The sequence below is a fragment of the Triturus cristatus genome, chromosome 2_2 (genome assembly GCF_964204655.1).
Source record: "Triturus cristatus chromosome 2_2, aTriCri1.1, whole genome shotgun sequence".
Taxonomy (NCBI): domain Eukaryota; kingdom Metazoa; phylum Chordata; class Amphibia; order Caudata; family Salamandridae; genus Triturus; species Triturus cristatus.
The window spans coordinates 175,568,793-175,593,546 of NC_140582.1; positions in this window are offsets into that span (position 1 = coordinate 175,568,793).

The following is a 24,754-nucleotide window of genomic DNA, read 5'->3' on the forward strand; positions in this document are numbered from 1 at the left end:
CTGTGTAAGTCGCCCTGCGCTTCAGATGTTGTGTGTAAGTCTCCCTGCGCCTCACTTGTTGTCCTGTAAGTCGCCCTGCGCTTCAGTTGTTGTGTATAAGTCGCCCTGCGCATCACGTGTTGTCCTGTGTAATTCGCCCCGCGCTTCAGTTGTGGTCGTGTGTAAGTCGCCCTGCACCTCACTGTGTGTATCCTCTATGTGGTCCATATTGTGGTATACGTGTATCTGTAGTGTTGGTTCACCCTTGTTGTCTGTTTCTGGCCTCGGGTGTTGGTCGTGGGGTGTTTGCACCCTTCACTACTTTATTTTTAAAGGTTCATTGGGAAGGATGGGGTTATTGCTAGTTTGTAATTCCCAGTGTTAGTCTGTTTCTCTGCGTTTTAACATCGTTTGTAATTTGATAATTTATTTCACGCTTTGAAATGACTTAATCTTCATGAGGGAGGATGGGGGATTTTTATGCATGTTTCAATATGTTGTATTTTGCCCATCTTTTCCTTTATTTGCATTGTTCTCTCTTTTGTGATGTTTTACTTTTAGTTGCATCCTTGAGTTACGAACATTACTGTTTCTCTTGTGTATAGTTCTCTGCTTTAGTATTGTAGTCTTTGTTTTCATTTTAAAAGGAAAGGGATAATGTTATATCCTGAACATTACATTTAATTGTAATCAGCCTAGGTCTTCCTAGCTGCTCAGCCAGAGTGAGAGATGGTAATGGGTGCCTGTGTGGATGAGTGGTGACAGTTGGAGATGGGCTGAGCAGCTAGGCAGGCTGCTCCTGGTGGGGCCGGTGAAGGAGCTGGTACATGGCTGAACTAAGACTGATACTATTTAAAACTGGAACCAATAAAGAAGACTTAGAAACTTACAATATGGCTACCAGTGTCTTCATGTACAGAGCACAACAAAAACCTTCAGCAACTTCAATTTCTCGAGTCAATTGAAACTCTTCTTCTTCAGGAGCTGGTACACTTTTGGTATGACTTGCATGAATCCAATTAGGCAATCCTGCACACTTTACAGTTGTTGAAGTAGTTAGTATAACCTGATGGGGTTTGTCCCACCTTGGTGCTAGGCACGATTCTCAAGATTGATTCTTCACAAATACCCAGCCACCGGGATTCAGATCGTGCGCTTGGCGCAGCTGTCTGTTGACTGTGTCTTCCCCAACCTGATCAGAGATAGAACGTACTCTGTCAGCCAACTCTTTGCAATACTCCAAAACCAAGTCATCAGTTATATTCAACAGCTTGTGTCCTGGTAGACATGCTTGTCTGATTGCTCTTCCCATGAGTATTTCATGGGGACTCAATCCAGTATTTTTGTCAGAAATAATTCTGAGTCCCATTAGAACAAGAGGTAAAGCATCAGGCCATTCCAGTGGGGTGGATGCATACACCTTTCAGAGTCTTGACTTGATTGTGCCATTCAATTGTTCTACCCCCCCAGAAGCCTCTGGGCGGTAAGCGCAGTGCAATTTTTGTTCGACTTTGAATGCTTCACAAATTAGACAAATTATTTTATTATTAAAATTTGACCCTCTATCTGATTTAATCGTTACTGGAAAACCAAATCTAGGGATGAGTTCTCTTAATAAGAGTTTGGACACTGTCAAGCTGTCATTTCTTCGGGTCGGGTATGCTTTCACCCACTTTGAGAATAAACAAACTGTGACAAGTACATATTTTAACCCTCGACAAGCAGGCAGTTGAATAAAATCTAGTTGAAGTCTTACAAAGGGAGTTTCCTCTTTTCCAATCTTTCCCATACTAACCATGGTTTTCCTGCCAGGATTCATTTGTTGGCATATTAAGCATCTTTTACAAAGACTCTCTGCTACATTCCTGAATTTTGCGTTAAACCAATCTTGTCTGAAAAGTTGAATCATAGCATCTCTGCCTACATGTGTGTCTCCATGATATATCCTATCCATTGGTGCAAGCATACTGTCTGGCATTACTGGTCTGCAATCATAACAAACCCGCACACCATCTTCTGTCCTTCTTTGACATCCTATTTTCACCCACTCTTCCTTTTCTCTCATTTCTACTTCATACTGCAGATCTTTTACCTCCTCCCAGGTCCCCACTCCTGCAAGTAGCATAAGTTGGCAGCTGATTCCACAAGTTTTGATTTAATGCAATTTTATGTCTTGCACAGTGCTGGACAACCTGGTCAGCATATCCATTACCAGTTGGCACATAGTCATCTCCTGATTGGTGAGCAGCACACTTAACCATGGCTACCGCTTTTGGTAATTGAATTGCCTCAATTAATTCTCTTACAAAAATTTCCATTTTTAATGGGAGTTCCTGAGGAAGTCAGGAAATCCCTTTGCATCCATAGCTGGCCAAAATAATGCACGACCCCATAACCATATTGGCTATAAGTAAATATGGTTATTCTCCAATTTTTCCCAATTTTGCATGCTTTAATTAAAGCGATTAATTTGGCTACTTGTGCAGATCTTACTTCTGGTAAATAGGATGCTTCGACTATTCCAGCCAATGTACACACAGCGTAAGCAGCACTTAATCCTCCCTCCTCGTGTCGCATGCATGAGCCATCTACAAATAGCTCATGATCTGCATTTTTCAGGGGTTCCTCTTGTATGTCAGGACGTGGTTTGGTGCTAAGTTCAGTCACGTCAAGACATTCATGTTCGACCTCATCTTTCATCCCCTTCTTAGTATGGATCAGGTAGTAAGGTGGCAGGATTGAGAACAGTACACCTCACTATAGTCACGTTTTCAGACCCCAGTATTATTCTCTCATATTTGGTTAGCCTACTGGGAGTAAGGTACTGCGTTCGGGTTTTAGTCAGCAAAATCACAACTGAATGGGGAACGTACACCTTTTCAGGGTGTCCCATCACAATTGACTCACTTTGTTCTATGCTCACACATGTTGCAGCTACAGCTTTCAGACAACCTGGCAATGTGCATGCCACAGGGTCTTCGCATTAATCCATGTCTCTGTGTCAGGACTGAGAGTGCACAATTATCTCTCTCATAGCAGAACAGTGGAAATTCTTTTGAGTAGTCTGGCATTCCCAAAGCAGGTGCTTCGCACACACAATTTCGTAATTTTATAAACAATTCCATGTTTTCATCTTCCCCTCTATGGGGTCATTTGCTCTCTTTTTGGTCATCTGTATCAGGGGTTTAGCCAGTAAAGAAAACCCTACAATCCACTGCCTACAACATCCTACGACCCCAAGAAACATTCTTATTTCTCTTTGGGTTCGTGGCAACTGCATTTGTTTTATTATTCTGAGATCACCTTTCTAATTCCTCTTTCTATTTGATGTCCCAGCTATTTGACTGTGTTTTTACAAAACTGAAGTTTCTCGGGGGACACTTTGTGTCCACCCTTTGCCAAATGATTTAGCAATGCAATTGAATCAGTGACACAGTCATCTCGTGTGTTTGACGCAACAAATAGGTCGTCAATATACTGCACCAGGACTGATTCTCTGAGCAACACAAGAGATTCAAGACTTCTTTTGAGAATCTGATTAAAGATTGAAGGACTTTCAGTGTACCCTTTAGGCACACGATTCCACACGTAAACATGCTCCTCGAATTTAAATGAAAATAAAAACTGACTATCTGGATGCAATGGAATAGAAAAGAATGCATGACATAAATCAATTACTGTGAAACAACCTGCTTTCCATGGTATCTGGTAAAGAATCACAGCTGGGTTGGGCACTACTGGACAACAATGTACAACAATTTTATTAATTTTTCTCAGGCCTTGAACCACCCTATATTTCCCGTTAGGTTTCTTAATGCCAATTATAGGTGAGTTACATGGGCTACTCATTATTTCCTTCAAAATGCCTTGTTCAACTAATCGCTCAATCTCTGCTGCAACACCTGCCTTTATTTCAGGACTCATTTTGAATTGTCGAGTATTTGGATAAATAGCACCTTCTTTCACTGTCACTTTTACGGGATCAACATTCGCCATTAATCCTATTTCTTTTCCAGTAAAATCCCATATCTCTGCATTTACAGTCAGCTTGACTTCAGCAGGTAATTCATCTTTGGTTATCATTGAATACATTTCATTTACTTCTGTCCCTTGTTTGGCTAACATGAACTTGTAAACGCCATCTTCATCTGGGGTTTGTATTGCGACACCATCCGGTGTGCAATATATGGTGCAATTCATTTTGCACAATAAGTTCCTTCCAAGCAAGTTTACAGGACTTGAGTCACAAACTACAAATTTGTGCATTTCTTTAAAATTACCGATTCACACCTCCATGGGTTCTGTGATTGGGGTTCTAATCTGTTTGTTCGAGACACCTGCTACTTGGATGGCTTCACCCAAGAGGGGCAGGTTAGGAATGTCTGCTGTTCTCACAGAAGACCTGGTAGCACCAGTGTCCAACAAGAGAGTGATGTAATTTCCTTCTACTTTACCTTCTACATATGGACCTGACTGATCTACCGGTAGGGATGCACCAAGTACGCACTCCACTTCCTCCCCCCTCAGGCACCATCATTCCTGCTCATAATTGAGAAGTGGGTCCTGCAAAAATAAATGCGAGGTTACAAACTTTTTCTTACCACTTCCTTCTGGGAATCCGGAGTCCACACTGTACTTGGGTTGACTCATAAAATTTTGCTTAGGGGCAGGTGGCAATTAACTCTGAAGATCTATACCCTGTTGCGGTTGACTCATTAACATCTCATTCTGCGTCTGTGGATTTAAATTTTGATTCGGGCTATTATTAACTTGTACGAATTTACACTTGTTTTTCCAATGCCCCAACTTCCCGCACCCGTGACAGGGAAACCTTTTCTTTGCCTCTTCCCGCTTCAATCTTCTCCGTGGCTTACCCCCATTATTTTCACTTTGACCTTGTACCCTTCCTTGATTTTCTGACTGTTTATTCAATTGAAGCTCTTGCTGTTCAGCTAAATTTACTTGAACCCACATTACTTTTTCTTCTAAGTCTTTTCGTCTGTTATCAATTTCATCCCCACAATATTTGGCATACTTTAAATCTATGGGCTTTGATTGCCAACATAACACGTGCTGCTTAATCATTTGACATATATCCAATCTTAACCCTGTCACAAATCGTTACACAAAATGAGTCATGTTCTTATTCTCTATACTTTCAAAACCACTATACTGTTTGAACACCTGTAATAGGCGTTCGTAGTATGCATGTACAGACTCATTTTTCTCTTGGGTTGTTCTGCCTATTTTTACCCAATCAGTTTCTTTGGGGGAAGTTTACTCTTCAGAAAAGTGATCACCTGGTGATATTTTTTCATTACATCTTCTGACGGGGCTCCTGTCTTTGAATCTCTTGGGTACTCTTCACTAGGCCAATCTACGGTAATTTTACACTCTGTCCACATATCCACTGGTACTACTATGTCAAACAGACCATCCAGATCTTTTAACAAAACCTTTGACACTTTCACAAACTTCTCAACTTGTCTGTACCACTCCACTGGTTTCTCTCTCAGTTTAGGAAAATCATTTGTAAACGACAAAATATCCTGTCTAGTCCATGGTACATGTACGTACCCCCCTCCGGGTACTTCCCTCATCAGATACAACCTCTCAGCCTTTTCTGTTTCTCTCATTGCAAATTCAGATGTCGTCCGATTTCCCTGTGCTTCTTCCTTTTTCTTTGTCCATCTAACTTTCCATTTGTCAAGATCTCCCCATTTTTGTAACAGAAATAATAACTCTCTGATCTGTAGTTTTCTTCCAGACACATTAATGTTTTCCAAATCTTTATCAGAAAATTCTGTTCTTTAGGGTTTCTGCAACACCTTTGACCTCCCTATGTCAATTCCCATTTCAGATGTTAGATTTGTCAATTTTTCATGGAATGTTTTTGTATTTCGTGTGATGCTTCTACAAATAAACAGTGACTCTTAATTTTAATACCCACAAGCTTTATTCCCACAAGCATTTCATATGTGGATAGATAATTTTGAAGTACAATGCTTCGGCTTCTTCCTTTTGCAGGTTCAAGAGTATAGCTTCCCATGTCCTTGCTGGGCACATGTTCTATGCAGAAGTTCAATGACATCACTAGTCCCAGGACAAGAATTCAGTGCGCATGTGTAGTTGTCGCAAAGGGTTAGGGATGTTGTCACCTTCCGAGGCCCAAATACGAACTATAAATAAAGTCAGAGAAAAACATGTTAGAATACGAAATTAAATGATTTCACTGAATACCACTTACTTCTACTCTAACCCCATTTACTTAATATTTATTTTGCATTAATAGCTTAGTAAAACTTGCACGGGTTAGTTTCAGCATGGCATGTGCGTTAATGCGAGGGTTTCGAGCAGCCATGTTAAAAGCTATTGCGCAGCTGCAAAAATTTCCCACCAAGCGACAGAAGTGTCATTACTAAGTAGATGCAATAGATGCAGGTGCAGAAGAGTTCCCGCGTTTTTGGTGCCCATTTTAAGGACACTCGGGTTACTGGTAAGTAAAGCACATAGAAAAGCTTCCCCTAGATATAGTATGTAAAATGTGGTGCAACATTAGTACCCACAAACATGTTGGTTACATTATCACATGTTATTCGAGAGGATTGCATACGAGCAAGTCTCTTTTATACAAAACTTTGCTTCATCACTGGGACACACTTTGCTACAATGTTCAAATTGGGAATTGGGAGATTTTGTAAAAAAATTAGGATAATTTATTTTTCCATTTGCTTATATTGAAACAGAAGCAATTGTAGGCGGGAGACACCTAAAATAATGCAATTTGCGGCTTCAATAATTGGGAGTTTTCAGCCTAAATCGGGTGTCATTGGCATGTATAATACCTGGGGTGGGGGCAGAGAGGAGGTTCTCCTGAAGGTTGACCAAGCAGCCCAGTCTCCACCAACCCTTACATTGAGTTGCTGAAGACCAATATGCTCTTTGAATTAGGAGAGCAGTAGCTAGAACCCACCCCCCACACTCTATGGTGATGAATAGCTGTGGAGCAGCTGTGAAGGTGGCTGTTGCCCCAAAGGCAAGCCACATCACTGTGGTAGTTCATTGCTGCCTCCAGGGTGGCTTCCAATGTTATTGCTGGAGTCTACTTCCAGGCAGCACACAAGGCTTTGGTTAGTTTTGGTTGTATTTGTTTCTGCCAGGCCACAGGACATCACCATAGTTGGTGACTTCTGCTCTCGAGGAAGGATAGCCTACCCCAGCAGGTGAATGCCCATGGTAGCTACCACAACTACCACTGGTGAATGCTTTCCCCATGGTAGCTACCACAACTACCGATGGTGACAGCTGCCCTCAAGGCAGCATTGTGTTCTATGGCTGTTGACTCCCGCAACAATGGCAGGCAACTTCTGTCCCCAGGGCGAAGTGCACTACATTGCTATTGGCTACTGCCTCCAAGGCAGTATACCCTGTTTTTGCTTCTAAAACTGCCCCAGTGTAGCCAGTGTGTGGCATAGGTAGGTACCTGTGACAAATAGGGACCCTTGCATCTAGTCAGGGTAAGGGGCTACACTCCTAAAAAAAACCCTGCTCACCTCCTTGGTAGCTTGGCACGACCAGACAGGCTTATCTCAGAGGCAGTGTGTAAAGCATTTGTGAACACATACTGTAATACAGTGACAACACTACAAATGGACACCACGCAGGTTGTATTATAAAAATAAGTATTTTTATATAGACTTAACACAAGACCAAACAACAAAAATCCACGATACTGTACTCAAAAGTAGTCTCTCAAATGTTATAAAATAGCTCAGTTCTCTCAAGTTGTAAATGCAACACTTTACTCTCAATGTACCTTAGATGCGTAGCGCAAAGAAAACAAAAGGGTTGCGGGGAAGGTGATGCGTCGGTTCCTTACACGCAGGGGAGTGGATGCGTCGGTTCCTTACTGCTGCGCAGGGGAGTTGATGCTCACTTCCTTACTGTGTGGGGAGTTGATGCGTCGGTTTCTTACTGCTCTCCGGTGCGATGCGACATGCTAGCACCTCGATGTGATACTCTTCTCCGGTGCGATGCGACAAAATGGCGTTTTGGTTGCGATGCAACAACGTTGGTTGCAGCGGCGACACGCTCCTCGTTGTTGCGTCGCGCTTCCAGCTCCCAGCAACACACAGCCTCTCAGAAGGCCCAGCACAACAGCAGGCACTTCAATTCCCAGCAAGGGAATTCAGGGGGGAGCTGGTTGGTGGAGTCTTGTATCCCTGAAACTTCAGGCAGGAGGCAAGCTCTAGTTCAAGCCCTTGGAGATTCTTCTTCAAGTTGATAGAAAGCACACTCAGTCCTTTTCTCCTCTCTTTGGTAATGAAGCAACCACTGCAGGCCAACCCCCAAACACACAGCATAGGGGTAGTCTCCTCCTTCAGCTTCCTGGTTCTTCTCCTCAGCAAAGGTTCGTCTTGATTCCCAGAAGTGATCTAAAGTTCTTGGGTCTGGGTCCCAATATTTATACTACTTTTCTCTTTGTTCTCTGAAGGCAGAGAGGCCTTTGCCTAGTCCAAACCAGTTCTGGTCAGTCCTGGAGCACGTTGTTGACATGTCTCCTATTTTCCTTTCATAGTGCAGGGCAGGGACATCAGACACACCACAGGAGGTGGAGCCAGCATTGTAGAGGGAAGGCCCAGCACTATTCAGGTCCCAGGTGCAACTCCTCCCAGTCTAGATGCAGATCTCTCTAGTCAGCCTTGTGCTGACTCGCCCTGTCTCCTGGAATCCCCCAGCCCCTGTCACTCAAACTCCAGACAAGGAAAACACAGCCTAGCAGAAGCAGGTTTGGAAGGTTAGACAAAAAAATACCTACTTCCTAAAAGTGGTATTTTCAAACACAGAATGTTAAAACCAACTTCACTAAAAGATGTATTTTATCATTCTGAGTTCAGGTATACTAAACTCGAATTTCTACCCTGTTCCCTGAGTCAGTTAGGATTATAAAATGTAATAATCATACTGCCCATTCTTGCCTATGGAGAACAGGTAGCCTTTCAATAGTGAAAAACGAAAATGGCTGTAATTCACTATCAGGACATGCCACACACATCAGGGCATATCCTACCTTTTACCTACAATGCACCATGCCCTTGGGCCTACCATAGGGGTGACTAATATGTATAAAAGGGGAGGGTTTAGGGACTGGCAAGTGGGTGCACTTGCCCAGTCAGCATGGCAGTACCAGACTGCACACAGGCTCTGCCATGGCAGACCTGAGACACACTTTACAAGCTGCTCCGGTGGGTGGCACAATCAGTGCTGCAAGTCCACCAACAGCATTGGTTACAAGCCCTGGACACACACAGTGCACTGGACTAGGGTCTGACAAGTAAACCAATCAAGCCAATCATGGAGTCACTAATTCATACATCAATTTACCATAGAGAGCACTTGAACTGTGGCCCTGAACAGCAGTAGCACAGTGCCCAAAGCATCTATAACCCGCAAAAACACATGAGGCAACAGCAAACATATGGAAGGGAGACCCACGCCAATGGTGCCAGTTCTAACACACACCATCAGAGTACGTTAATGCTACTGATAGTGTTAGCTGCTACCAGGACAGTAGACATCACTATGGTTTGTTGTTGCCCATAGGGCATCATAAGGCTGATTTCTTGTTCCACCCAAGTAGCACTCTTACAATGGATGGTGACAAAGGTCAGCACACGCAATGATGGCAAATGACTGTTACCCCATGACAGCATGCACTGATTTGAGTTTTGAGTGCTGCTTCCAGAGTAACTACCATGTCAACGGTTGGTGACTGCTGCCCCCTGATTAGCATACAGTACTATGGCTGAAGTGTGCTGTTCCCAGATGCTGCGCCGAGAGTAGAATCTCCAACAATGGCTGGAGACTGGTACTCCCAAGGCAGGATACGGTGCTATGGCTTTTGACTGCTACCCCTAGGAAAACTTCCATAACCATGGCCTATGATTGTTGGCCCGAGGGCAGACCCTGCAACAATAACTGGTGATTGCAGCACCCAAGGCTGGGGACTTATGACCCTAATGCAGCTACTACAACCACGGCTGGAGACTTATGCAAACAGGGCAGTTGCCACAACCATGGCTGGTGAGGGCTGTCCCCAGGGTGGGCAGAATCTATAAGTGTGACTGATGACTATTGCCCCCAAGTCAGCATGTACTGCTATGGTTGCTGACCGCTGCCCCAAAGGCAATTACCACAGCAATAATTGGTGACTGCTTCCTCAAAGGAAGCATGGCTGTGGTTACTTGCCCCCAGGGCAGCTACTGCAGACATTGCTGGTGGCTACTTACCTATAGCGACATGCTGTGCAGTGACTGGTAACGTCTGCCCTGTGAGCAGCACCTACAACAGTGACTGGTGACTGCTGCCCCCAGGGCAGTTGGCACCACCATGACCGATGACTACTATACCCTAGACACCATGCGGTGACTGCTGCTTCCAGAGCAGCTACCACAACCACGGCTGGTATGTCTGTCCCTATGGCAAACACCACAAACATGGCTAATGACTACTACCTTCGGGCAGAACCTGCAACAATTGCTGGTGACTCCTGCCCCCAAGGCAGCATGTAATCCTTTGGCTGTTGACTGCTACCCCCAGGATAGTTACTACAAGGCAGCGGCTGCACCTCAAAAAGAGCATGCAGTGCTGTGGCTGGTTACTCTTGCCCCAGGACAGTGCCTGCAACAATAGCTGGTAACTTCTGCTTCCAAGTCAGCATGCAGTATTTTAGCTGTTGACTACTTCCCTTAGGTTAGCAAACACTGCCATTCCTAGCTGCTGCTGCCCCAAAGGCAGGAGGTACAGGCTGTCGAGGCTGCTGGAAGGCTGCCATTGCTTTTAACTCGTTGTTTTTGTTTTCAGCTAAACTACTTTGCTGCTTGGCATTTTTAACTTATAATTTCATTATTTACCCATGCGCCATCTAACAGACTTTTCTGCCGCTTTAACCCCTGAATAGAGATTCCCATTATCCAGAGTTTCGCGTCCTAGGTCCGTCACGGTATTTTGCTGATTGCGCGGAGGTAAGCGGAACTCACTTGCTCCCACTAGGTGCACTTCCGGCTGGGTTAGTAGCTTAGTGCTCAATAGGGTACCGCCCATAAATTCAACACCCTGTTCAGCAGGCGTGCCACTTGCACGGCTAAGGTGCCCCAAAGGCAAGCCCGGCTGCGCCCCTCTGTGCCCAGACTGCGCCAAGTGCCAGAACCCCTGGTTCACACCCCTGAGAAAACCATCACCATGCAACTATTCAAAAAACAACATCTTGACCTGCGGGAGAAGCGGAATATTCAGTGTAAGCTCCCTATAAATCTGGATGCACTCATGTATGCTGGTATGACTATCTGCCCGGGCTGCCATTATCAACTTACCACTTCTACATCAGACTCCACATCAGCTCAGACCCTACCCCTTTCACATGGCCCATGTGGAATTATTTTCTCCGTATCAATGGTAAATCTTTAATTAAAAACAAAATCGAATTTTCTGATTTTGTCTCCTAGCAAAAGCCAGATTGGGTGTTCATTACAGAAACCTGGGCTAAGGAATTATCAGGACCTGATCTGATTAACGCTGTTCCACAGGATTATACCCTTTCCCGACTGGATATAATAGGCAAACCTGGAGGTGGATTAGCGATCATTTATAAGGATTCATGCATTTGTCACATCGACTCATTAACTACTGCTTCAGATTCCTGTGAAGCACTATTTTTCATATTAAAAATGTCTTCTACAGAATCGCTTGCGGGAGTCCTGACTTACCGGCCTCCCGGACCTAGGTCCTCCTTCATCATTGAATTTGCCAACCTTATAGAGCCTCACCTTGGAAAACATAATTTTACTCTTTTGGTAGATTTTAACTATCATTTGGATAAAGCATCTTGCAAGATTTCACAAACTTTTAAAGATATAATGTTAAGTTGTGGCTACACTCAATTAGTGAAGACTGCCACTCATGACACAGGACACATTCTTGATTGTATCTTCTCCAATGACCATCGCATTAGGGTGGGGAAACCCCTTCCTCTCTCCTGGTCAGATCATCATGCAGTTCCTTTCACTCTTGTGCTCTCGGTAACTAAACAAGGTGCCAGAAAGGGGAACAGTAAGATGCTCAAAAGAAACTTCGGGGCATATCAGCAAGAGAATTATCGCCGCTTTAGCAGCCGTTTTCGGCCGAAAAGCGGCGATAATTGTATCGCGTGAACCCTTGCCTCAGTACCCTTTCCCTTAACGCCCAGCTTTGCATCTCTAATGAGATGCAAAGTGGGTGTTCCTCCCCAGAATAACGGGAGAAATGTCGCTAAGCGACATTTCTCCTATTATTAAGCCTCACGCTAAACTGGAGAGCGATAAGAAAAGTAGCGCTAACCTCAGTTATCGCTACTTTCCTTACGCCTGCATTTCATCTGACTTAGCCATGATATCCTATGGAAGGTGGATATCATGGCTAAGTCTGTCCCTGCCCTATCACCAAGCATTCGCCATACGTTGTGCGATTATCGCTGGATTTCCAGCGATAATCGCACATTTGGCAGTTTGCGCCTTGATTTTTATCGCTGTTGAGATGAGCGTTGCTGATAGCACGCTATCTCAGCAATAAAAATCAGCGTTAGCCGGCGATAATTATCCTTGCGCTAAGCGCACTGAGAGATAATTATCTCCGGTTCTTGCTAATATTCCCCTTCAAAAGTAATAACTAGGACTCCTTTCCTCTGGCCCTTAAAGAAAATCGATGGACTGAATATAATGACCCTGACTTGGCGGCCACAGAGTATTCTAATTAGCTTGGATCAGCAGATGATTTTCTGGCCCCTTTTAAAGAAATTTTTATGGGTAGAAAAAAAGCCTACGTCACCCTGGTTTTCAGAAAAGCTTAAAATACTTAAGCAATACTGTCACTGCCAAGAACGCATCTGCCGTAAACATTATGATTTATCCGAGAGAATAAAATAGAAGGCTAGGTTGGCAGAATATAAATTAGCCATTAATTCTGAGAAATCATGCTTTTATACTCAGATGACATCATCACTAAAGTCCTCTAGAGATTTATTCAATTTGATTAGCTCACTATCTAAACCTCCTACCTCGGCACATAATGAGAGCTCACAGGTCTTTTGTGACGGAATGGCTGATTATTTTCACTCCAAGATAGCTAAGATTTGCTCCTCCTTGGAGAGCCTTAACTCTCAGCCTTTTAAATTCTGCCCAAAATATTAATCTCTCATCCCTTAGTTCTTCTCATATCAAGAAAATGGATTAATGTCTACCTGCCTTTCTCCCTCTTTCAAATGAACAGACTGACCAGCTTCTAGATAGGATCAAATCAGGCTCCCATTTGGAACTTGCTCTCTGAATCTGATAAGGTTGTGTAGGGATATTATCATTCCCTACCTCACAGCAACGCTCAACTTGGTCATCTCTTCTGGATGCTGTCTACTTAACTGGAAAACAGCAGTGATTAAGCCCCTACTATAAAAGATCATCTTGACTCAACAGAATATAAAAACGATCACCCCATCTCCCTACCTCTGGTTCCTGACAAGATTTTGAAGAAACATCTTGACACCCAGCGGAGAATTTATTGGGAACAACAGCATCTACTTGATCCTTCTCAGTATGGATGTAGAAGCTGCCTTGGGTCTGAAACTGCACTAATAACTGCAGTAAATAACATTTTCACCGTGGTTGATGTGTTGATCTTATTGGATCTGTCTTCGGCCTTTGATACCATCTCGCCAATAAAGCTGATTGACCTTGTTAAAGAATTCTTGGTGACAGATTATGCCTTGAAGCTGCTGGCTTCCTTCTTAACTGATAAGTCACAGAAAGGTAAGATGGACCAATTTTATTCGAACCCCACTCTCAATCTCTGTGGAGTTCCATAGGGGTCCTCTCTGAGCCCTACCCTTTTTAATATATATGTCTCTCCACTGGCAAAGATGGTCAGATCTTTTGGGCTGGAGGTAATATCCTATGCAGATGACATGCAATTAATTTTGCCTATCACAGAGGACATAGAGGCCTAAGCCGCCAATTTTAACAGCTGCATGAAGTCGGTGGTATCGTGGATGAAAAATAACTATCTTCAATGAAATGGGGACAAAACTGAGGTTTTGATGTTTGGTAACCATCACCCCATATGGACCCATTCATGGTGGCCAAAAATGCTTGGATCATGTCCTTGTCCTGTTGACTCGGCAAAGAACAGTGGTGTAATAGTTGACAACAACTTATCTTTCAATCTCCAGATTAATAGGACTGTGTCATCTTTTGGGTCAGAAGGACCCTTAGGAAGATATTCCTGTGCCTTTCTTTTACCACACACAATCAAGCAGTGGCAGCATTGATTCTATCTAAGAAGGATTACTGCAATGCCCTTTATCTGGACAAAAATAGTGCCTCCATCAATAAGCTACAACTTGTTCAGAATGCAACAGCAAGACTTGTCCTAGATGTACCAAAACATTATTCAATCTCGGCTGCCATCAAGAAACTACACTGGCTTCCAGCAGAGAAACAAATTCTGTTCAAAGCCTTATGTATTGTTCATAAGACGCTGCATAACTCAGGACCAGAAGGAGTTAAACATCTCTTCAAACGATATGTCCCGACTAGACAACTACGTTCTGCCAATAAAAATAGGCTAATTGTCCCCAGGTACAGAAGGGTGAGCTGGGGTGGAAGAGCCTTTGCGGTTGCAGCTTCCAAGCTTTGGAATACGCTTCCTCTATTTATTTCTTATCTAGAGCTACATCTTGCTTCTCTCAAGACCTTGTAGACCTGGCTTTGTACCTTGTAAATTGGCTATTATTGAGGTCCTTTGCTCCTGTCAGACAGTAGAACTGCTTCAGTGTCTTGACACCTTTGGGTATTTGTTCGCGCTGTGTAAGCTGATCATTCATTCATTCAGGCACACACACATGCATGCACATATGTACCTGCACACAAACACACACACACAGACACACACACACACAATCTCCTCACATCTTACACTCTCTCATCTCCTACCCTTATCAAACATCAAACTCTTACCATTTCTTTCTGTCTCACCACAGAAACCTGCACACTCTCATTACACTCAATAGTCTTTCTTTAAACCCTTGCACATTTTCATCATAATTACCTCACCTTTACATACATTGACACTCATTGTGCTTTGAAGCCAGCCGGCACTCTTTCTGCACACCCTACACACTGTTGTCAAACCCAGTCTTATTGTACCATTCATATTCTCATCGCACCCAAAGCGCTGTTATCCAACCCCACTCTCCAATGACACCCCATGGTCTGCCATACAACAAAATTGTGAAGAATGATACACCTGCCCCATCTCATTAATACACAATACCAGAAAGTAATAGGGAGCGATTGCTAAGTCAGGTAAACACTGATTGCAAGAAACAAGCTTGGGTCATGCACACCCCTGATGGTCACAATGGCACAAACATGCATCGAACCCTCATCTCTGCATGCTTAGAGAGAGATGTAAGGTTGTGGCAAGACCAAATCTTACTTCAAGATATCCACTGGGAAAGCCCACAGTCAGAAAATAACAAACAGGGGATCAGGAAATGAAAAGAGCTCGACAGCAACATTAGTGTGTAGCCAACACTCAAGGTAGCCCTTTGCTGTATAAAGTACAAACTACTACTTGCTGCTTGTACTATCACTTTGGATGGAGAATGCAATTGAATCCCAAGAATGATCCACAAGGAATACTTGATTTATTGTGCTACCAGTATATTTCATGATGCTGGAGATCCTGCGTCCTCAAGTCATGAACATTTAGGGGCTCATTTATGAGCCCTTGCGCCACTTTTGCGTCGCTAGTGCGTCACTTTTTGTGACGCACCAGCGGTGTAAAAAGTGCACCATGTTGCGTCATATTTACAAAGTGATGCATCTACCACCCCTGTGCCACATTATACCTGCGCCAGGTATAATGCATGCAAGGGGGGGGGGTTTCACTGCGCCACTTCTAGGGCATATATGCATCAATATTTTACGCCTGCCTCACAGCAGGCGTAATACTGACGCAGGCATATTGAAATGGGACTTGCCCATGTTAAATGACCCATTGCAGAAGATGCGTCACTTTTGTGACACACTCCAACAATGTGTCATTTTTGCGCCTACAGATACGCCAGAAATACTGACATATCTGTAACTCCTTGCGACATGATGAGTCATATTATAAATATGACGCATCCAGCATGTCGCAAGGAGGGCGCAATGAAATGTGACGCATCGCTGTTTTTACGCAGAGATGCGTCACTTTTCATAAATGAGGCCCTTAATTTTTAACTTTATTCTCCCGAAGATCTGAACTATAAAAAATTGTTGTACATCTGACATATGGGGCCTGATGCACAAAAAGACTCTTGCAGTGGATTACTTTATGTTATGATACTAGCAGCCTCATACTTCCCTCGAAAGAGGAGTTTTTCAAATACTTTAAAGTGATGAGGAAACTAAGCTTTTTATTATTATGAATGCAGTGGGATTTAGTTTTGCCCTCATTACAGTGAGTGCCAAGATGGAGGCCTCCTAGGAGAGCAGACCTCCACCCCGCATTGAAATTCACTTAATTTTAAAGGGGCAGGGATCACAATGCGACAAAATGGGGCATATTGGGGGTGGGACATCAGGGAGAGCAGCAGCCTGCTTCTCCCAATGTCTGCATCCTATAGACGCACAGTCTAAGCTCTCAGATATTGAGACCTTATATACACACTAGGAACAGGAACCATTTGCCCTTTAAATTTAGGAACAATCCATGATTTGTTAAAGCATTTGTGCATTCCATGGCGACTTGCAATAGGGTATGCGCTAACCTTTGCTGCCCTCATTCTGTTGCACTCTAAAGGGTACACCATAAGTGCACTGCAATCTGCAATGAAATATTATGGATCTCAATACATTTTAATGCATTGCAAATGCACTTTGGATGGTTGCTATAGGCTTAAAACCCATTTTCTAAATTAAAATGCGCTTGAGCATCAGGGCTTTGCTGTTTATTTAACTTGAACTAAACTGCAGTTTTGAGAATGAAATTCTGAACTACAATACGCTCCTAAAAGAAATTAGGTGGAAATCATTAATTGAATTAAGAAAAATTAAAAAATTGCGATCTACTTTTAGCATTAATTTGTTGTTGTTTTTAAAGTGCTAAACTATTACGATTCAGAATGCTGATGATACATGGAATACAAAAATAAATTCCTTTGCTTCAAGAATGAGAAAGTAAATGACAAGCTAGCTGTAGAAATGATTATGAGGGCCGTTTTTGTTACCAAGGACTGACAATATCGCCCTCCTGTAACAAAATCAGCCAAAACTGGCCTTAGTAAACAGAACGCCCTGCTTCGCATTATTTTATATAAAGAGGAGCGGTCCATGGGTGGTATATGGGCGTTCTCATGCAACACTCATGGTTTTTGACACAAAGCCCTATCTACTAACAATCGTAGACTGGGCTTTGTGCAAACAATAATGGCTCTTTGAGGTTAGGTGTTAAAAAGGTGAACTGTTTTTATTTCTGCAAACGTATTCAAATATGCTTGTGTACTGCACTGTACATCTAAAGTGGGAGACTCTTTTCTTTTTTTTATATTTCTTTTTATTAAACAGTTTCGACAAAAATCCCATCAATTGATTACAAGCAAGCGACTTCATTGTTTCTTATTACCATCGCTAACATTTCAATATAGGTCACAGTTATTATACTGGTTAAATCAAGGGGTTTCAAGAGTTTCAGTGTTGATCTGTCGGCAAGGTGGGAGACAGATGTCACCTCTGTAGTGATTCCACGCTCCCCACACCTTTCTCCATTTCCCAGGGCACCCTCTGGCCACTTAGACTGACTTTTCTCTATACATGCACCAGTCTAGGTCCTCTTCCCACCTCCTCAATTGGGACGGCTGGCTTGCTCCCCACTGCTGTGCAATGTTCCTTTTTGCAATCATGTATGCTAACGTTGCCCATTGTGTAGTGTACGTGTTGAGATCTGTAGGCTCCCAGACATTTAGTATACACCTTGACCCTCTGGCTGCATGTCTACCCCCAGTACTTCCCGCAGTGTGTGGTGGATGTCCCTCCAATACGTTTGTATCTGCCTGCAGTTCCGCAAGATGTGGATGAACGTCCCTGTTCCCCCACACCCTCTCCTACACTCTTCAGTCTTTGCCTTCCCCATTCGGACCAGGCAAGGCCCTGTGACATAAATTCTGTGTAATATCTTGAACTGCACTAATCTCAGCCTGGCCTGGATTGCCACTTCCCGCGGGGAAGAGACCGCCTCTTGCCAGTCCTCGTCATCAAGTTCTAAGCCATCACTATTCCATTTCTCCCTGAGGACCTGTAGTGGATCTGCCATGTTATTGATTAGTTTCCTATATTTGAGAGAAATGGTCTTTTCCGGGAGGTGCCCGTCTAGCACTCTATCCTCCAGGGGGGAGGCTTCCGGAAGTGTTGTGTTACTTGATATGTGAGTGAGCAATGCATGTTGGATTTGGAGATATCGATAATACTCAGTGTCTGCCAAGCTGTACTGTTCTTTAAGTGAAGTGAAAGGGAGAACCGTACTCTCCCCCCAGACATCTTTGATTTGTGAGATCCCTATGAGGTCCCATTTATCGAAGCCCTTGGTTTTCCAGAGGCTCTCCAATTTCTCGGAGTTCCACAGTGGAGTAGCCAGAGTGAGCTTATTGTCCCATTTCAGGTGTTTGTTGGCCGCATGCCATACTTGAATGGAGTGTGCAGTAGGGCTAGTTAGTGGGAATCTACGGGGTCTGGCATATAACGCTCAGCTGTAATCTCCCCCTGGGAGCAACCATCTATCCATGGCGTACCCGGGATCGTCTGGGCGGCCATAGGTCCCGTGGTTGATAGCCACGAGTTGGGATGCCCAATAATATTTCTTTAGGTCGGGAAGACTAATGCCCCCATCGTACTAGTTAAGAGTTAACTTGGAAAACACAATGCGGGGCCTACCGTCCCAGAGAAGTTCCCTTTGGAGACTCCTATTTCTTTAAAGTAGAATGCTCAGGCAGGATCCATCGTGTTTTGAAGAGCAAAAGTGGGAGAATTTTTAAAGTTTGTGTATGCATAGCAATGTGTTCTGAAAGAGGACTTTTTCACTATAAAATTATGCTATACATCATGCAAACACCCTTGCATCATGGTGCAAATGTGTGAGCGTGGTTCTAGAAACCCTGATTATCTGATTAGATATTGCACTGTCCTGCTCTCTCCTTCCGACACAATGATGCACATCAAATTCGATCCTTATCCCTTAAAGTCTAATGCATCCTAATTGAACTTCGCAAGTCCATTCATTGGTAAAAACAGGCGTGCTGGTGCATTTTTTAAATCAGCAATTGCTCTCTCTTTGGTCTCACTGCATAGTACACATTCTTAACTTGAGAAAGATATTGTAGGAAAGAAGGGAGGAACAAACATAATGCAATTAACACAGAGCTAAGCAAAATAGTGGCAAAAAAAGTTAAGCAAATATGGCTAAATGTTTGGGGGTGAAAAAGTGCTAATCACAATTAAAATTAAAAGTGAGTGAAATTGTTTCTTTTTTTGCCTGCAGTGATACATACTTTCCTGTTCCTCCTCTGTGAATTTCCAGCGATTCCCATTTTCGTTTGCTAATGGTTAACTAAAGATCTTTCTTCTGCACCCTCGAGCTCACTTTGAACTAACAATGCCTTTGGTTGTAGGAAGTGCAGACCGCCATTACATTATGATTCTGATTTACACTGAAACAATTTGCAAACCTTTTTGCACCTCCTCCATATTTTAACTTAGGTGTCCAAATAAATACTGGTGAATCTTAACCTGTCAAATGGAATTTTTATCAATGAAAATTCCTTAAATGCAGGGGTCCTCAAACTGGGGGGTGGGCTGCCCTAGGGGGGGCTCAAGTATTCGGGGGTGGGGGGGAAGGCAGGCTCTGGCCAAAAAAGCATGGTAGTGATAACAGTGCTTTGTTTTAAGATGAAAAAATAGTGCCCTCAAGCGGCTCTGTAATGGGCCATCAATAACACCTCTTGCTATTTATATCATGGCTGGGAGAAGGTGTCAAAAGGGAAGGGGCTTCAAATATTCTTTAAACCCCCCCACATCCACTTCGAATAGTCACACTGTGGATACTTGTACGTGTTAGTAAGGCCTTCCTGACCAGACTAGTTTGGTTGCCAAGCATGTATTTGATTGCATTTTCAAAACATAACTGCAGTGTTTCAATATGTATAGACATATTTAAACATTGCCAATTTAATAAGATAATTGTGAAAAATTCTGAGGGGGGCTCAATGATTTTTTTTCCGGGAGGGAGGGTGCGGGGGCTTCGGCATTAAAATGGCTGAAGACCACTCCATTAATGTTTTGACGTTTCTGCCACGACAAATTTAGGCTTATCTAAGGGTTTATGGGCATTCCAGGTTGGTCCTACGTGCAATAGCAGACAAACACCCACATTCTTGTAGGTTTATGAGCATTCAGTTACATTAAGCAGGTAGGTTCCCCCTCAGACTCGTGCAAATTACCCTGTCAAGAGCATAAGTAAGTGCATTTTCATGGTTTGTATAGGGAAGAATCACACCTAACTGTAGTGGTGGTGTAGGAGAAGAAGCAGTGGGGATAAGTAAGGAACATTACTAAATGTAATGCGGGTGTAGGAGAAGGGTTTCAATGCAGGAAAACATACTTTTCCATGAGAAAGGCGATATTAGAAAAGTCCAATTAAAAAAAAAAAAAAAGTCCAATGTGCAAATGTAGATTTATATCACATATGCAACATTTTCCATCTGTTTGAAATTCAGCATACATAAATGCACACTTCAATGCTCTTGTATAAGCTGACTGTCGTTCTTCGAGGTATCTGAAGAAGGTGTGATCTAAACAGATATAATGTGATGGCAGTAAATTGCGGCCATCTTTGCTGATCATGTGTTAATCAGGCCCAAGGGACTCTGACAATGTGCATGGAGCTGGAACCCTAAGCAGAGCGCTATAGCAAGTATTTCCAGCAAGTACATCATCAAATCTTGAGGTTTAGAGACAAGCAGATGTTTCTCGTACAACAAGATCGTGCACAAAGCTGAATAAATATATACGAGCTTTAACATCTTACCATAAATCATCTTCGTTTGATTAGGAAACCATTTTAAACAGATGCTCTTTTTTTTAGAAATGGTAAAATGTTCAATAATTGTTCTTTACTTTGGTATAGGTCAGCACATTGATACTATTAAAGCTCGAGTTTTAGTTTTAGAAGTTATATTCTTTGAAATAGTTAATAGATTAATGTTTTTCATCTTTGTATTGAGACAACAGAATGAAAGGTTGACACTGGAGGATGACCTTTTTCGCTAAATAGCACTTTGAAACTTCTTTAAATTGAACTGGTAACCAGGGGGACTATATTTACAAGGAAATGTGGGAGCACAGAGCTGCACCAAATTTGGCAGCACTACGTTCCAACATTTCTTAAACGCACAGATGCACCGTATTTACAACTATACGGCGCACCCCTGTGTTTTCCCTAGTGCTGGCACTAAAATTAGCTGCATAGCGCCAACTCAGGCACCGTTGCACTATAGTGCTAGGGTGCCTGTGTTGCAGGAAATTATTGTTTATGTGCAGGAAGGTGTCCTTCCTGCACATAAACAATCAATAATGGCAATGTGTTCCTTCTATTTGTGCTGAATTCTGTAGCACACATAGAAGCAGCAAATTGTCATTATTTAGGTGTTTGTTTATGTGCAAGAAGGTACACCTTCCCGTACATAAACAATCATTAACCCCTTCCCTGCTCATGACGGAGCCGCTCCGTCATGAGCCTACGCGGCGCTGTTTCCCAGCCTGTGCGGGGGGACAACGCAAATGGGCGGAGTCATGACGGAACCGTTCCGTCATGAGCACAGCTCAACCGTGCCTCATGACGGAGCGGCTCCGTCATGAGCACAGCGCCACCGCGCTGCCACCCCGCACCCCCCAGCACCGCGGCGGAATTCCCGCCGCGGTGAAAGGGTTAAAAACAGAAACGAGGAAAAATAAAAATATTTATCCTCGTTGCACCATTCTTACTACTCATATTGCATAGCATTAGTTTTTGGCTCTGCCTCACATTTACACTTCCTTTTAAATCTGGGGCAGCGTCAAAATGCAGTGGGTGTTATGGTGGAAAACCCACAGCAACACCCATTGCACGCCCCTTTCATGCAGAGTGATGCATGTAAAGGTGTCGTATTTACAAGGCAGCGTTATGCCACTCAATGTGGCTTAGTGCCACTTTGTAAATATGGAGAAAGGCATAGCGTCACCAGAACGTCACTAAAAGTGACGTTATGAAGCGCTATCTCCTCGTAAATATATTCTAGGTTTCTTCCTATTACTGAGGCGTTACATTTCAGCTTAATATATATCCTTGCTTCTTGGATTTGTGCTTCTTTTTACAAAATGAAATTATTATGTGAGTGTGCTGTACCCCTAACATTTACAGCTCTGTGCCACACCAAGAAGTAGGGTGGATCGGTGACGGTGCTACCCTAGAAGCACAAGGCAATGTGTCCCGGAGACAAGATTCAAGCAGCATTTCAAGATAAAGTAAAATTGCAAAGGATTGACTCAAAAAGTGAGTTCTAAAGTGGAATTTAGAAGAATCATGAAGGTTTATTCCAAAATTAAAATGGGTACAATACAAAAATAGTAAAGTGTAGGTGCAGCTAATATCATTTAACCTCAGAAAATCCTTGCTATGAAAGCTCCCAGTAATAAAAACAATGTAGAATAACAGGCAAACGCAATGGTAGGCTAAGTCCCAAATGTGCAGCAAAGTCAGTAGGATATCGGGCAGAATCCCTAGTAGAGACCAAAAAGAATCTGTCTGTCCCCCAAATGCAAGGGTTTATGTAGCCAGTTTCTCCATAGAAAAGTATTACGACTGCATTGTCACTGTGGTGTGATTAAATAAGTACATTTTGAACAAATCAAATTAAATTTTTTTTTATCACATAACCCTTCTACCTTAGCACTAACCTACTACATGGATATTGATTCAGCTCCTCTGACCTCATAGCATCCTGAGGTATCAGAACAAACTAGTTAGAGGAACAACAATGGACCTTAGGGAAAGAATGCAATACCGCATGCAAGTGGAAAGTCCTTTCTTTGAGAACAGTGTAATTCAGAAATAAGCCCACATCTTGCTTGACTACGTGCAGCAGCATTATAAATAGAAAATAAACACAATACTCTGACATCCATTGTAAACAAGATTCGATTAAGGCCTAATTAAACCCTAGCCGGCGTAAGCCAGGAAAACACACTTTAACCTGCCACAGCAAAATTGATTCAACAGCATTAGCCCCATGTCAGTATTCAAATGTGAATTCAAGGGTAGATAAATTGCTTTGCAACATGTAAGAATTCATACTTTGAATAAAACACATAAAGGTGTCTGGAAAATCAAATAGTATTAATCACTTACCGATACGCACCGAAGTCCTGGCTGTCCTATACACAACTTTGTGTGGAGAGTGAGTTTTGCCTGGTTGTCAATGAGGCAGGTGTTATGGTACTTTTTACAATGTTTACTAGACTCAGGCCTTTTTCTAAAACAGAGCCCACATATTTATATCGGTAGCATCTATTTACTCGGCCGGCAGGCAAATAGTGAATTTTCTCTGCTATTTACTCGTCCCTGACTAAATAGTGGATATAATTTACTATTTGGCTGCCGGCATTGAAATTAGCAGATAAACGTCACACTTCTACTGGCTAAATAAAAGAGATTCTGCACTGTTTGGCCAACTGCCATTCAAATCGCAGAAAAACTTCATTATTTACCCGGCCTCAGGCTAAGTAGAAGAGATTCTGAACTGTTCGGCTGGTATCTGTGCAAAGAGCAGAAAAAAGTCACTATTTACCCGGCTACTGGTTAAATAGTAGAGATTCGGCACTGTCAGGCTGGTGGACATATATATAGCAGGAAAACTTAAATATTTACTTGGCTGCTTCTCCTCATCATCCTGGTCCTGCTTGTCCTGGTATGCCAAGTCCTGATACTCTGGGCCTCTGTGAATAGAGCTTCCTTTCACCCTTGATTGCGGTGCTACATGTCCTCATTGCCTTGGTCCACTTAGCTCTTGTTCTGCTGGCTCTGGTTGCCTGGACAACTCCCCTTTGAACTTCAGTTTCTGCTCTACTAGTGTTTCTCACTCTCAGTCTGGTGTGCCTAGCAATGGTCTTCCTATACATGGTCCTCACAGTCCATGTTCTCTTCCTGGTTTTGTGCCCAGTAGACTTGATCCCTTTGTTTCTGGTCCTCCTTGTTTGGGACATCTTGGTTCTGGTTCTTTAGGCCATCCTGGTCCTTTCAGGCCCCCTTCTCCTAGCTCTTTCCTTTCTTTCCTTGCCCTTTTGCTCTTTGTCCATTTTACCTCGTCCTTCTGATCCTTTTCACGCTACTCATCTGATTCACAGTACATCAGTTCCTGGTCCCACTGGTCCCCTCGGTCTACCTGGTCTCTTGTATCCTGGCCCTCTTCAGCCTTGCTTTCTTAGCTCTTGTCTTCCTTCTTTGGGTCATTCTTATCCTCCTGGCCCTGTGACTTGTCCTCATAGTCCATCTGTCACTGCACCATATGGTCTCGGCCCTCTTGGTCCTTGTTCTCTTTGTTTGGGCCCTTTTGAGTCCTGTCATTTTGATTTAGGTCCAACTGGACATCTGGGTCCAGTCCCCTTAGTCTTACCTG